Source organism: Coturnix japonica, chromosome 13, assembly GCF_054131305.1.
Source record: "Coturnix japonica strain WE chromosome 13, WE-NBRP24, whole genome shotgun sequence".
Lineage (NCBI taxonomy): Eukaryota > Metazoa > Chordata > Aves > Galliformes > Phasianidae > Coturnix > Coturnix japonica.
In genome coordinates this window covers 17,294,432-17,307,522 of record NC_140675.1, presented here as the reverse complement: position 1 = coordinate 17,307,522, position 13,091 = coordinate 17,294,432, and the positions used below count along the sequence as shown (strand labels likewise).

Sequence of the window (13,091 nt, the reverse complement as noted above, 5' to 3'; positions counted from 1 at the left end):
AGAAAAGTGAGTTGTGCCCAATGCTTCCAGGCTTGGGCATCTAACTCAGAGGGCAGTGAGTCACAGGATGCCCAGAGGATGCATAGTTTACCTGTTTGAAACTGTAACTATTTTTAAATGAGTTGTTTCAGTTCCAGAAAAATAATCTCTTGGTGAGTATAAGTAGCCAAACACATTTTGACGTGCTCTCCTCCAAGTTCAAAGCTGTAATAGCATGTCTACATTTTATAAGGCAGACTACGTTACCCTTAAAAATGAATTAGCCTTCCAATTATTATTACGCAGCAGACAGGGTAGCAGAGCCAAGCTTCCTTGTGGATGGTTAAACCACCTTGCTGCTAAGGAAAAACAAACAAAAACAAAACACTGAAGACAAACATTTTTGTTCCAGAAAAACAGGTTCCTGTGCCCCTGTGTATATGTTGTATTGAAAGCAAAGACTGATGAACGTATGTATCTGTATGAAATGCCAAAGCAGCGTGAGCTTAATGTTAAAGCTGCTTCTAAGTGAAGACTGCATTTGTAATTTAAAGTTGTTTCAAAGCACTGAAGGGAACTAGGGAGTTGTTTGGGGCTATAGAATATAGAATATCATTACGAGCACATGCAGATCATATTTTGCTTGAACTAATTCCTCCTGCTATTTTAATATCAAACATAACCCATGCCAGTTTTACATCTCAAATATATTTGGTATTTCAAAAAATAATTAATAGTGTCAGTTTTATTAATGTGTTAAAATATGAATTAAAAACATGACAAATCAACGAGAAACAGCAGTCTGTTTTAATGAATATTTCATACTGTACATCAATAAATCATAGATCAAAGGGAATGAAGCACATTCTGCAATATATCTTTTCTGTCAGTGTGGGGTTACTAAAAGTTTTACAAGTTATTTTGGCACTTACTTAGTTGCACATTTGAATTAACATTTTAGGAAGGAAATAAAAGAAGTTATGGCTTTGAATCCCAGAAGACTCTGGTGTTCGAAACAGATCATCTTGTTTTCTGCCTTTATAATTTCATTGCTTTGAACATTGTAGTTGACCACATAACTTCACGTCTGTGCCATGCCTGCAGGTAACTTGCTCTTCCTTCCCAAACCAGGCTATTTCCCAGCTTTCAAACAGGCTGTAGCCGAAGGTGCAAATACTCCTCACAAAGTATCTCTATTTCATGCCCAGTTACATGACTGCTTTGATTTAGGTAACTTTGGATGAAATGTGCGTATCTCTTTCTGCTGTTCCTGTTTCTCTTTAGTACAGATGGATTGAACTTTAAGGATTCTAATATAATCGACCAACAAAATGAGTTTTAACCCATGTCATTGTTGATTGCACATATGATTAGGTGAACAAGGTGAACCTCACTTGTAGGGGTTTGAACCTAACTTCCTTAGCTATAAAAACTGGAAAGTGACAGTGAATTGAAAATTGCAATGGCAATGAGTTTGCCATTTTAAACAACAAACAGAGCGGATTTTAAAAAGACAGTTAAAAAGCAGAGCTCCGGTTGAATGTTCCCTGCAGCACCATAGGGCAGATCCAACAGTGCTTGTTCTGCAGGCACACACCTGCAGAGTCTCCTGCTGGTGCTCATTGTCCAGTCCATCTGGAAGAAGGGCTTTGTCCTAAAACCAGCCTTTCAGTCTTGTTTAGTCCAGATAGCCTAGACTTGCAAGCAGCCCCACTGTGCATTGTTTCAAGGTGATTTTTGGAAAAGACAACAAGAATGGGAGTGTTTCATTTTCTTCGGAGTTTTTGTTCAGTACTTCTTTCCTAGGATACTTGTGCTTTTGTGGACCGCTCTGTTTATTTACTAGCTTTAAATTTTAAAACTTGGCTTTAAATTTAAAGATTCGGTTATACTCACTTCCAAGAAGTAAAAAACTTTTCCCTGATTTCTGCAGGATCTCATTCAGATTCAGTCCTGCTGAGGATTATCTCTCGGTCAGAGCTGAGTGAAGTGTTTGCAGCAAGCAAATCTTATTCAAGTTTAGGAAGCTTTTATTTCCCTGACATCATGTGAGCAGGCAACAAGTTTCACCTACCAAACATAGCTTTTAAAGACAGAGTCAATGTGGTCTGGTTGTGCCAGATGTGCATCTTTCCAGTAATAAGACAGAGATATGGGCAGCCAGGCCTATGGCAGTGTTCCCACTGATCTTTTTCTCAAGGTGTTTCTCATTTATGCACAGGTTTACAAATTTGCTTCCCTTAAAATTTTATCTGGAACTTGATTCATTCACGCAGCTTTGCTTCACCCAAAGCAATCAATAAATAAGATTACGGCCTCCAAATTAATGATATCATTACTTTTTCTTTTTTTTTTTTTTCATCTTTCTCACTGTAGCTGGATGCAGTGCTGAGAACTCAAAATCTGTGGCATCTTCCTCTTTTATAGATGCTAACTGGCCTTCTAACACAGTTAAATAAGTCCAGGACTGCATCTTAGCTATGACGCATATGGGAATAAAGAGACTGGATCAGGCAAGTAAGCTCATATTTTTTTCACATAGAGTAAGACTTCAGAAGTCAACCTTGTTCTTTTCCATGAATTTGGTGGCAAAGTTATGTATAAACATAGTTCTGTTTGCAAGACCCAAGGGTAAAGTTTGTCTCTTCGATCTACTGTAACTATCAATTAAAAGAAAGGATAGGCCTTTTCCAAGAAGCCATCTGGCTGCTTTCAATCAAGTCCTCCATTTTTCATTTTTTGTCTTGCTGTAAGAGTTAGCTGCTATGTTAGAATGTTGAGGTCAGATAAAAAGAATACAGGCTCAAGCTGTCTGTTGTGGTTGAGAGCGAATGATCATGCTGAAAAAGCAACAAAAAACTGATATAATTTGGAGCACAGCAATAACAGGAACAAATTCCTTACAATAGCCAGGTGGATGCTCCCATGCATCATACTTACATGTGATTCCACTGCCTTGGGGCAGTGGGGTGAGGATGGGGGTCCATGTTGTTTATCTTCTCATCAGAGCCATGTCTCAGCATTGTGTTCTGCCCACTGGCTCCTGGGAGCCTGGCTGTGTTATACCACTGAGAGGGAAACGAGGTCCTGTGTGATCCCAGCTGTCAGGACAGAAATGCCAGCCATAATGGGAAAGACCTATTGGCCAACAACACAGAAACAGCGACCTCAGCCTCTGATGGCAGAATGGAAAAGCCAGAATGTGCAGAGATTAATCTGAAACTAACACCAATTACTTCCCTTCATGTTCGGCATATTTGACATAATTACCTTAGGAACAGTCTAAAAGCGTTATATTAAACTAATATAATTAGTTTAAACTGCCAGGTGGAAGACAGAACTCTGCTGATAGGAAGCATGTCAGACAATGATATTGGAGAGATTTCTGAAAAGTTTTAATTAATCTTTCACTCCTTTTTCATATAATTGACATGAGTTTGGGCTCATTTGCTCTGTGGGCCCAAGCACTTGGCTCCAGGTTACAGGACTTGAAGTATAAAGGTCTCCCTAAAGAGCAAGAAGAAGGTGAGGCTCTCAGCTCCTACTGTAGGAGTACCTTAAAGAAAAGATGGTTCCCTCCACCACATGAATCAGAACTTCATGTATTAATGTTGACATAAGATGGTGCTAAATGGGTGATTTTTTTTTTCAAGCGTTTATCTTCTCTGGCTGAGACCCATTATTTTATTGTGCCGGTTGGAAACCACCACACTGCGTGATACAACCATGGCTTTAATTAGTCTGAAAAGTTTTAATTGGGAAACAAAGGGAGATATCTTATAGATTATTATTGCAACCTTTAATTGCCTGACTCAAGAGACTGTTAATTATCTTGATGGGAGGATGACACGCCTTCCTGTACTGAGGCACTCATATTTGCAGCACCTTTTGCAGAATACAGTACCTGTTGACTTTCTTCCAGCCTTTCATTAAGGAACTGCTGTGATAGGAATTAACTACAGTAATTCCATTACAAAACCTGCTGTCCAGTGGAATTTTTCTGGAAGATTAGATTTCTGAAAGGGAAAAAGGCCATTTTAGCAAAGCATTTCCTCAAGGCCCAAAGTAAATAACCGACAAAGAAGGTCAGAATGAATTTAGAACTCTTAAAGGTCTGCTGTACACTTGTATGCAGCATAGAAAAAGTAAACAGTGCAGCTTTCCAGTACAGTGATTTTTATTGTTTAAAATGTTTCACATTTCAGTTTAGGGAGAGATGAGAAATGCAGAGGACAGAATCTGATCAAAATGATTTTACTTGGAGGAAGAGCAGCATTTTAAGCAGATGTTTCAAGGTTGAAGTGATGCTGGTAGCAGTTGCCTGGAGTTTGCACCAGGAGATGCTTGTTCCACTCACTGGGGCAGAAAGGTGGAGAAATCAAGTGGCCTGGGGTCCAGTCCATGCCACAGTGCATCCCCTGTGCTAAGGGGAGGTGTAGAGCATTGGCTGTGGGTTTGTATTCTGTCTGGGTTAGGTTAACTTAACAGAGTGATTCCCCTAGCGACTGTCAGCAAGGCTGGGACCCACTGCTTGCATTCATGGCTCCGGGACTTGGTTATTTTCAGTAGGTCTCTAATTGGGACTGTATTGAGTAAACTTGTTGGAAGACTTTCATATTCCCTGGCACCCTTCTGTTCCACAGGCTAAGTAGGCATTGTGCTCCTTTTAGAAAGGCAGCCAGATGACCTCTGTATTTGGCCAGGAGTGGACAAGCAGTGGCTAGAGCTTCAATTCCATGCCTGCCTCTCTGCCAAGCCTCAGCTAATGCAGCTCTGTGGGAGACACCCTACACTCCTGCTGCTGGGGCTGGAGTAGTGAGTAAGGAGAGGGTTATGCACGTATACATGCCTGACAAGAACTCACCAAAGTGGATTCCACTTTGTGAATGCTCTTATCAAACAATGAGAGGGGAAACAAAGTTTTGATATAACTCTTTCATCTGAGGAAATCTTTCCACAACTACAGAAGTCATTACGCTGCATCTGCAGTAGCTACAGTCATTGGAAGCAAAGTGGCTATCAGCAGTGCTGGAATGTCGTCTGTAGCAGAGCTTTTGCAAATTAAGAGTCTGAGGCTGCATACTGATTGAATGCTGCAAACTACTTCCCCCTTCACTGTCCTTTATTTCTTCTTCTCTCAAGTTGCTGTCAGTAGTAATCCCTCTTCTAATATACTGAGATGGGGAAAATCTCTCTTCAGGGTTTTTCTGGCTGTTTGTTTGCTTTTCAATTAATCTCAGCTAGGGCTGTGTTCAATTGATGACATTGGTTTGCTATTCACATGTGCAAAATTGCAGATTTTTGACACATCCTGTTTGTCACAACGTGCTGAGGGTAGGATGCAGACCAAAGGACATTTTGTTTCTGGAGTAGTGGACATTTGGGCTGGACATCAGCTCCAGAATGATACATGTAGCTGTGTTATTTGTTACTAATTTTAAAGGGCTGCTCACCTAAGGGCAGAAAATGCCCTTCTGAGGACAACTTCAGCAGTTTAAAAAGTAATTACCAGCAGATTCCATCTAACGGGGATGACGCATTTGATTCAGAGACCTACAGCATAAACTGAACAGAATGCCACCTACTGCACTGCGAGGACAGGGCTGCGTATCCATTGTGTGTAAGACTTGGAGTGTGAATTTAACTCAGTAAGCCGAGTATGCAGCATGTTGTTTAGTAGGGGGGCAATAGGGGGGTTGATCTCTTCAGGTGCAGTCTGCTTTGCCACCTGGGAGATGAATTGAATGAGCAAAGCCAGTCTGAATGCCGTCCACTTCTGGGAGATTCTTACCTCTTTGAAAGCAGTGGCTGCTTCATATCTTTTTGTCCAGAAATGTACCCATTTGTGTCATTGCACTGGAAGTAGAGCTGTTGTTTCAGAGTTTAGGAAAGCACAGGAGGTTTTCAAGAATTTCTGCTGAAACAAAATTAATGGGAGAAAATGTAACTTCATTTATAATACATGAAATACTAAATTTTAGTACATTCTTCAACACTTATATTTAATTTGTCTCATCCAAGTGTCAGCTTTATTATGTAGCTTTTAAATCCTTAATTGGAAGTTGGCATAAATAAAAACTGAATCCAGGTTCAGAGTGTCCTGGATAAAGAGGAAGCTGTAATCATACATGGACATCTCAAGCCAGAAGGATGTCTTTTGAAAGCTTTGAATGTTCTGTCTTTTACCATCTATTCCTTTCCTGGGTTTTGTGGTTGTTGGTTGGTTGGTTTTTGTTTGTTTTTAGTACATTAAAACCTTTTGCTTGAAGGAGATTCTCCCTGTACTTTTATACATCAAGAACTGAAATATTACCTCAATCTATTCTCAGTTTTTTCCCCCTTTGTAAGCAGTTTTGGTAGTTGCTACAGAAACATTATGGAAATAGAAGTGACTATTTTAAATCACTGGTGAGAAAGGAGGAAGGATGATGAAGCAGACTCTTAGCTGTAGTAGGATGTAGTTTAGTGTTAGAACTACAGTGCATAAAAATATCCTCAAATCTTATTTCTTTCTCTCCCTTGCCCATAGCTGATTGCTTCGTACCCCAAGACCAATGAAGCAATGTTATCTGGCCCACAAGACTGAATCTAGATTTTTCAGGTCACCAAAACTAGCTAAAGAAAAGTGGTTTGGTTTGTGATTTTCTTCAGGTTTCAGAGTTTAAATGCATGTGAGCAACTCTAGTGTAAACTCATGAGGATCCTGCTCTTTGACAGGCTTTCTTGCCCAGCTGACACTAAGAGCTTCTCTAGATCCACAGCGCAAGTGAACAGCAGCTGTGAGATGATGGCAGGCACACGGCTGGACAAAGCTTTCAAACAAAGGCACAATTTCATCTGAGAAGATGGAGCCTGCAGACATGGCACAGACACTTTGCCATCAACAGAGAAAACAGGAAAACGCTCCGTTTGGCCTTCTGTGTTGTTGTTTTTTTCTTTTAAATACTGTTTTTGCCATTAGCAATGGTACAGATTACCTGATGATTATGTTTTTCAGGAAAGCCCAAACTCACCAATAGTAAATGAAAGCCTTCTGTGAATAAAATCCTGGAGAAAACTGTACTGCAAGTAAATTACATGCTGGATGAGCTTTGGCAATGAATCTCACAAAGTTCATGAAATTACGGCACACAGCTTCAAAAGGAACCATGAAAAGTGAAGAAAGACCTGTAAGTAACAGAGAAAATGAGTTCAGTATGAAATAAAGGCTTCACCATTTTGAAACATTTAATTCCTAGCTATGATACACCACTGCTAATAGCTGGAAGTGAGCACCAGTTTCCAATTACCTTTGTTTCCAGGAGGGGCTCACGCTTCTCAGCCAACCAGGATGATGGTTTTTTGTGTCTAAACTAGATATTAAAATAGGTTTTAAGTGAGCATTCTCAGAGGAAAAACTCTAACAACACTAAGGCTGAAGGGAAACACAGACTTTTTTATCTCTGGTTTTGATTAATAAAAGAAAGCCCAAAGGCAAGGCAAAATTGTTTGGGACACATTGTTGCTTTGATGCATTCTGTTGAGTGTCTATGCACCTATTCATAGAATTAAATAATTTGGTTTAGATTATTAAGTGATTACTCTGTGCTCCGTATGATAGTGAAACTCACTTATTTCCCACGTTGGCAGTGAAATATCCCTCCGTTGGATTTGTCACTTGCTTTTCTCATTCCAAAAAGATGGGTTATGCAGTTATCCTGACGCGCTGGAATACTGACAAGCAGTGTCAAATCTCATGATAGCATATAATGACTCTCATTTTCAAACAAGAAAGAGAAATGGGTGTTATTGCAAAATGTTGTTAGATTTTGTATTAAATCTTGCATAGTAACAGTATAATTATAATGTGTCATCTCTGGCTCAGTAATTTGACAATTCAGTTCTTATGGGGGGGGGGAGAGGGGGGCAGATGGCCTATAACATACCGTATTTTTATAATTAGTTTATTCTCTGCAAACTCAGTATGTAATTATTCCCTCATTCATTACTGGTTTCTTTGAAATCTTCTTTTCAAGAACTAATAAATCCTCCAACACAAGTGAAGCTTAAATCTCTCTTTGTACTGTTCTCGATCACCTCTAAGGAATTTACATTTTTAATACTAAACACCCTGGTTATTTCACACTCCAGATTACTTATAGAGATGTCCTCGGCATCACCGTCTGTGTAACACTTGGCTACCTTTCTTTTTTGCCCCTCTTTCTTTCAAAAAATAATGAACTTGTTTCTGAGAAGCATGCAATATTAAGATGAGATTTTAGTGCCAGGATGGTGAGATGCGTACTCCAGCAGAATATAAAATGCAAAGAGATGTAGGGATATGTTATATATGTGCTGCATTCCAGTATATGATGTGTGAGAGCTGCAGTTTGCCGTGCCATTGCAGGAGGCATCTGTATAAATCAGAACGCTCATGTGAATTTTTTTGTTCACATCGAATCCCTGCTGTAGTACTTAGTTTTGCTATAAATTGTCTTAAGTAGTGGCATAATCTTCTGACAATAAAGTTTCTTTCCAAATCCAGAGCCTCCTATGTAGTTGCAGGTGCTTCAGACTATCACAGCCATTCATTTGAGCCCAGCTTAAAGCTCTGCTGTGAGCTTTGCTCCCCAAGAACCTCCCTTTATTGTGGTGCTTATCTGAGTGCTGCCTGGGGCCTGATGCTGCTGCTCCAAAGTGGTTCCTGTACTAAAAGGACAGACTAGCATTCAGCCTGCCCTTAAATAAATTGACTCTATGCTTAAAGAAAAAGCACAAAAAACACTACAGCAGAATTCTGGCTTTTTCAGCCTGCTGTTCTTTCAGGTAAGGTTGTCTTCTGGTTGTTTTCAGAACAATACTGTAATTTTAGATGTAAACCATATCATGGAGGCTGAGATTTTCAAAGCAGCTTAAAGGATTTAGAGACATTTTCCATTCAAATTCAGAATCTTTCTTTCAAAATCCCTTTGAGAAGTATGTCTGAGTTTTTGGTAGTTGTTGTTTAAGCAGCACTTCACTTCAGTTGCTTAGAAATTCTTTGTGCTGTCATTTAATGTTTCCCAAAGGTGGGGGGGTAGGAGAAGGAGTGGGGAAAGAGAACGCTACACATTGCATTCGCTGTCTGTAGCATCTCACTGGCTCAAAAGTGCCCTAAAACCCTCCCAGCCTTATGCAAAGCTGACTTCAGTTGTACTCTCTCATCAAAGCACAAGGGGAAATGAGAAAGTTCCCAAGATTTAAGGTGGCAACTTTGCCTCCTACTGACTAATTTAGTTACTGTCATTATCAACTGTTTTTCTGCCTTTTTCTTAATCCTTTTCCTGTCTGAAACAGGTTACTAATTCACGCCACACTGTGCTACACAGTGCTCCTGGCTGCATCGCACCTGTTGATGTTTATGTGCCAAGGTACATTACGCCAACTGCAATGGCAAGGAAGGTACGGCAGCAACTAAGCCTGCAAACAGGACAGCTGCATCTCAGGGACAACTGCTCTCCAGCACCGGGCCAGGAACCTGCTTCGACTGCTGGAGCAAAAGTAGAGGTGTGTATGAGCAGTTTGCATCTAAAAGAGTTATCAGGGAATTGCCAAAAACAAACAAACAAAAAAAAAAGATATGTGATGGTTCATGTAGTGCAAAATTAGGAGGACTCAATTGCTTCTTCTAGAGCACCTCCACCACTGTGTGCTTCTCTTTTCTTATATACAAGGAGTTCCTGTAGCAGCCTGCAGTCTTGGTTTATCTGGGCAGCCAGTGTTCTGCAGGAATGGCAAAATAAGCTCCTTACAGAGACAAGCTTTCAGATCCTGTAGGATCTCAAATAACTCTTCAGGAGCTGCTGTTCTCACTCATTGCTTCTGGTAAAGCAGATAAGAAAGGCATCCAGTGAAATGATCAGGCAGCTTATTTGAAACAAGTGAACCTGTTTTAAATAGACCCAAATGAGATAAGAGCCTTGATAATGAAGTTATTGCTGCTTACCTTTTGCTGAATTTAAAGTCCCCTGCATTAACAGGAGCTCAGGGAACGTCTTCCCTGCCTGTGACATCCCAGACATTCATCTGAGGTTTTTTGGAGCATCAGTACCGAACTTCTACAGCAAGCTCAGATAGTCAGCTCCAGCCAGGTAGTTTTCTCCCACAGGTAATTTCAGGCCCTCCTGCTGCAGTTTAAAATGGTGTATCTTTGTTTAGTGTCCTGATTAGTGAATACCTACTGTACTAAATGCATGATGGCTGTAGCTGTATCCAGGAGCTTTAAGAAGCTGTACTTCCATTATGAACCCACTGTAAATCCTACCTCAAAGCTTTTTTTTGTTTGTTTGTTCTTTGTCATTTCACTTTCAGACCATTTCCCCCCAGAATGGTAAACAGGGAGTTCTGTGAGCACTGTCACAAATGAAGCCTGCATTTCAATAGGTTTAAATCTCATTGGTTGGATTTTTTGGTCTCTGAGATTTCACCGCACTTAGGGTTGACCTCCCCTGCTTCTACCCACCTTCTCAAATACAGATCAGGTGGGTCAGTAGAAGGTACTAGGAACATATAAACATGCTGAGTATAAGAAGCCAGAATAAACCTACAACTTCTTTCCTTTCTTTTCTCTTTTTATTTTCCTTAGTTTCATATTTGTTCTACACCCAAAATCTTTGCCTCCCCAGACAAGGTGTGGTGATGTCTCACATGAAGTAGAAGTCTAAGTGTTCAGAACAGCACACCATTATAGTTGCAGGGAAAAATGTACCAGCCTTGACCCTTCTTGAAAGTTGTACTCAATTATTTATTGGTAAAATCCCCTTGGCAGTTAATTTTCTTCAGTGTGTGGCTTCAACAGTGTAGTGAAACTTAGTGTCAGTTATTGGGAATACACTTTCTCTCTTTCTGAACTGCACATAGGAAAAGGGTTCTTTTTTTTCCTTCCATGATGTCAAAGCTTTCTAAAAAGCTGCCAAGTCCATTACCCATATTTGTTTTAAAAGCCTTATGAAACACAGTCAGCTCCCTAAGTTCTTTTCAAATTAATTGTATTACTGGAAAGTCAACATTTCAAGTCTCTTCCAGTATTTTCAGGAAGGAAAAGCTGAAAATCAAAGATTTCTGGGCTCACTTGTTCCCTGTGCATTTGAACAGTTGCTACTAACTGTGATCGCCAATGAGATGGTGGATTCAGTGAAATTTATTTCAGCAAGTATCTCACAAAATACCACTTATTTAATGCAATTTGTTTCTCCCAATACTGAAAAAAAAATGGAGCTTATAAGCTAAAAGGAAATCAACCTTTTCTATGGGTAGGTAGTGATAGGATGAGGGGGGGGAGGACTGGTTTTATACCAAAAGAGGGGAAGATTAAATTGGATGTTTAGGGGAATGTTTTCACTGAGAGAATGGTGAGGTGCTGACACAGGCTGCCCAGAGAAGTTGAGGATGCCCAGTCCTTGGAGGTGTTCAAGGCCAGGTTGAATGCAGTGCTCTGAAACTTTGATCTGATTCCTGATTTAGTTGTTCGCACCCCTGCCTGCAGTGGGGGGGTTGGAACTTGGTGATCTTTGAGGTCCCTTCCAACCCAAGCCATTCTGTGATTCTATGATTCTATTATTCTTTCTGTTCACAGTTCAGCAAATCAAGTTTTCACTCCCATCAGCTCCTTTGCCTAAAAGGACAAAGTGATCTGAACTGCAGTAAGCTCTGCTAGCAGGATGCTATGGATAACCTATATTTAAAGTTTCTTCTTGTCATCCATTAGCACCCAAAGCTTACCTCAGTCACAGGAAAGTCTTAAATTAATTTACATGGGCCACAGTTCACTCATATGTAGGACTGGGCTTTTTATAAGCAGTGTTATTTACTTTTCTAGATGTTCTCATCCACAGAAATGTTCAGACCTTTCTGATGTTCAGCCTGTTAGACTAAGTTGTATCTACGTGGTGATTACATTTGCTTAAAAGAACAGAGTTAGAGAACATTTCTATATCATCTTTGATCTCTGGAATTGAAGTGACAGCCTCTTGACAATAATCACACTCATGAGATTTCTGATACTCGTAGCCTATTACCTGGATGGGAGAAACTGCTGTTTGATTTCTTGTCCATCTCTGCAAGGATTTAGTTGTGTAACTTTTAGCCCAAATCTTGGAGGAAATCCTGTTGGAATGTAAAATTGGTTTCAGGAGTTTTTACTTGTCTGTGTCAATTTTTCATCTCATTCACACATCAGTAAAATAAATGTCTTTTTGATCTTCTCAATAAACCTTGACATCGTATCTAGCATTTCTAGATGATAAGACAACTCCAGACAGGAGGGGAGTGATATACCTGAAAATGCTGTATATTTTTCAGTCTTCCATTTACAAAATATCTGCGTACATGTAACCTTTACAGATGATCTGTATTAGCATTGGTGTCTTCTGAGACTGGTTTTTAAAAAGGGACAATTATTCTGTACCAGATCCTTGACTCTGTGCTCCGTGTGCCTAGGCAAGAAGTCATGTCACGTCCATTCCTAACGTTTTTGTATGAGCTCTGCATTCTTTCAGCTTAGGATGCATTTTGTTTCCCTCACCCCATGGCAGTGTTGGGTTTCTAATAGCCAGAGACAGACAAAATATGTCATGGAGCAGGGCAAACAGCTTTTCTAGCAGTGTAGCTGTTTGCTTCTGGTTTATCCATAATTCATAGCCACCTTTTCATCTGCCAGCCCAATCAAGAAGGTGCAATTACCCTGCATCTCCAGTAGAATCATAGAACCATAGAATCTTTTGAGTTGGAGGGAACCCTTAAAGGCCATCTAGTCCAACTCTCCTGCAGTGAAGAGGGGCATTCGCAGGTTCAGAGCCTGGTCCAGCCTGACCTTGAATGTCTCCAAGGATAGGGCTTTCACCGCCTTTCTGGGCAACCTGCGCCAGTGCCACACCACCCTTATTGTAAATGAACCCATGGATCCTTTTTGTGGCCCTCCTCTGGATGCGTTCCAAAAGATCCACATCTTTCCTGTTACATCAATGGCTCTTCCCTTGTCTACTGACACAGTTATGCTATCAAAAAAAGCAACAAGGTTGATCTGGCAGGACCTGACCTTAGTGAAGCCATGCTGGTTATCCCACATCACCTCCCTCTCTTCCATATGCCTTCAT

General features: G+C 40.4%; 1 long non-coding RNA gene across 2 annotated transcripts in view; it reads left to right on the top strand.

Annotated features, from left to right (window-relative positions):
* LOC107320841 (uncharacterized) overlaps positions 1-13,091 on the top strand; it is a 343,675-nt gene that overhangs the window by 284,798 nt on the left and 45,786 nt on the right. For both annotated transcript variants that reach the window (XR_014934101.1, XR_014934102.1), the window contains one exon: positions 6,977-7,148. This is a non-coding gene — a long non-coding RNA (uncharacterized LOC107320841). The remainder of the gene's footprint in view (positions 1-6,976; positions 7,149-13,091) is intronic.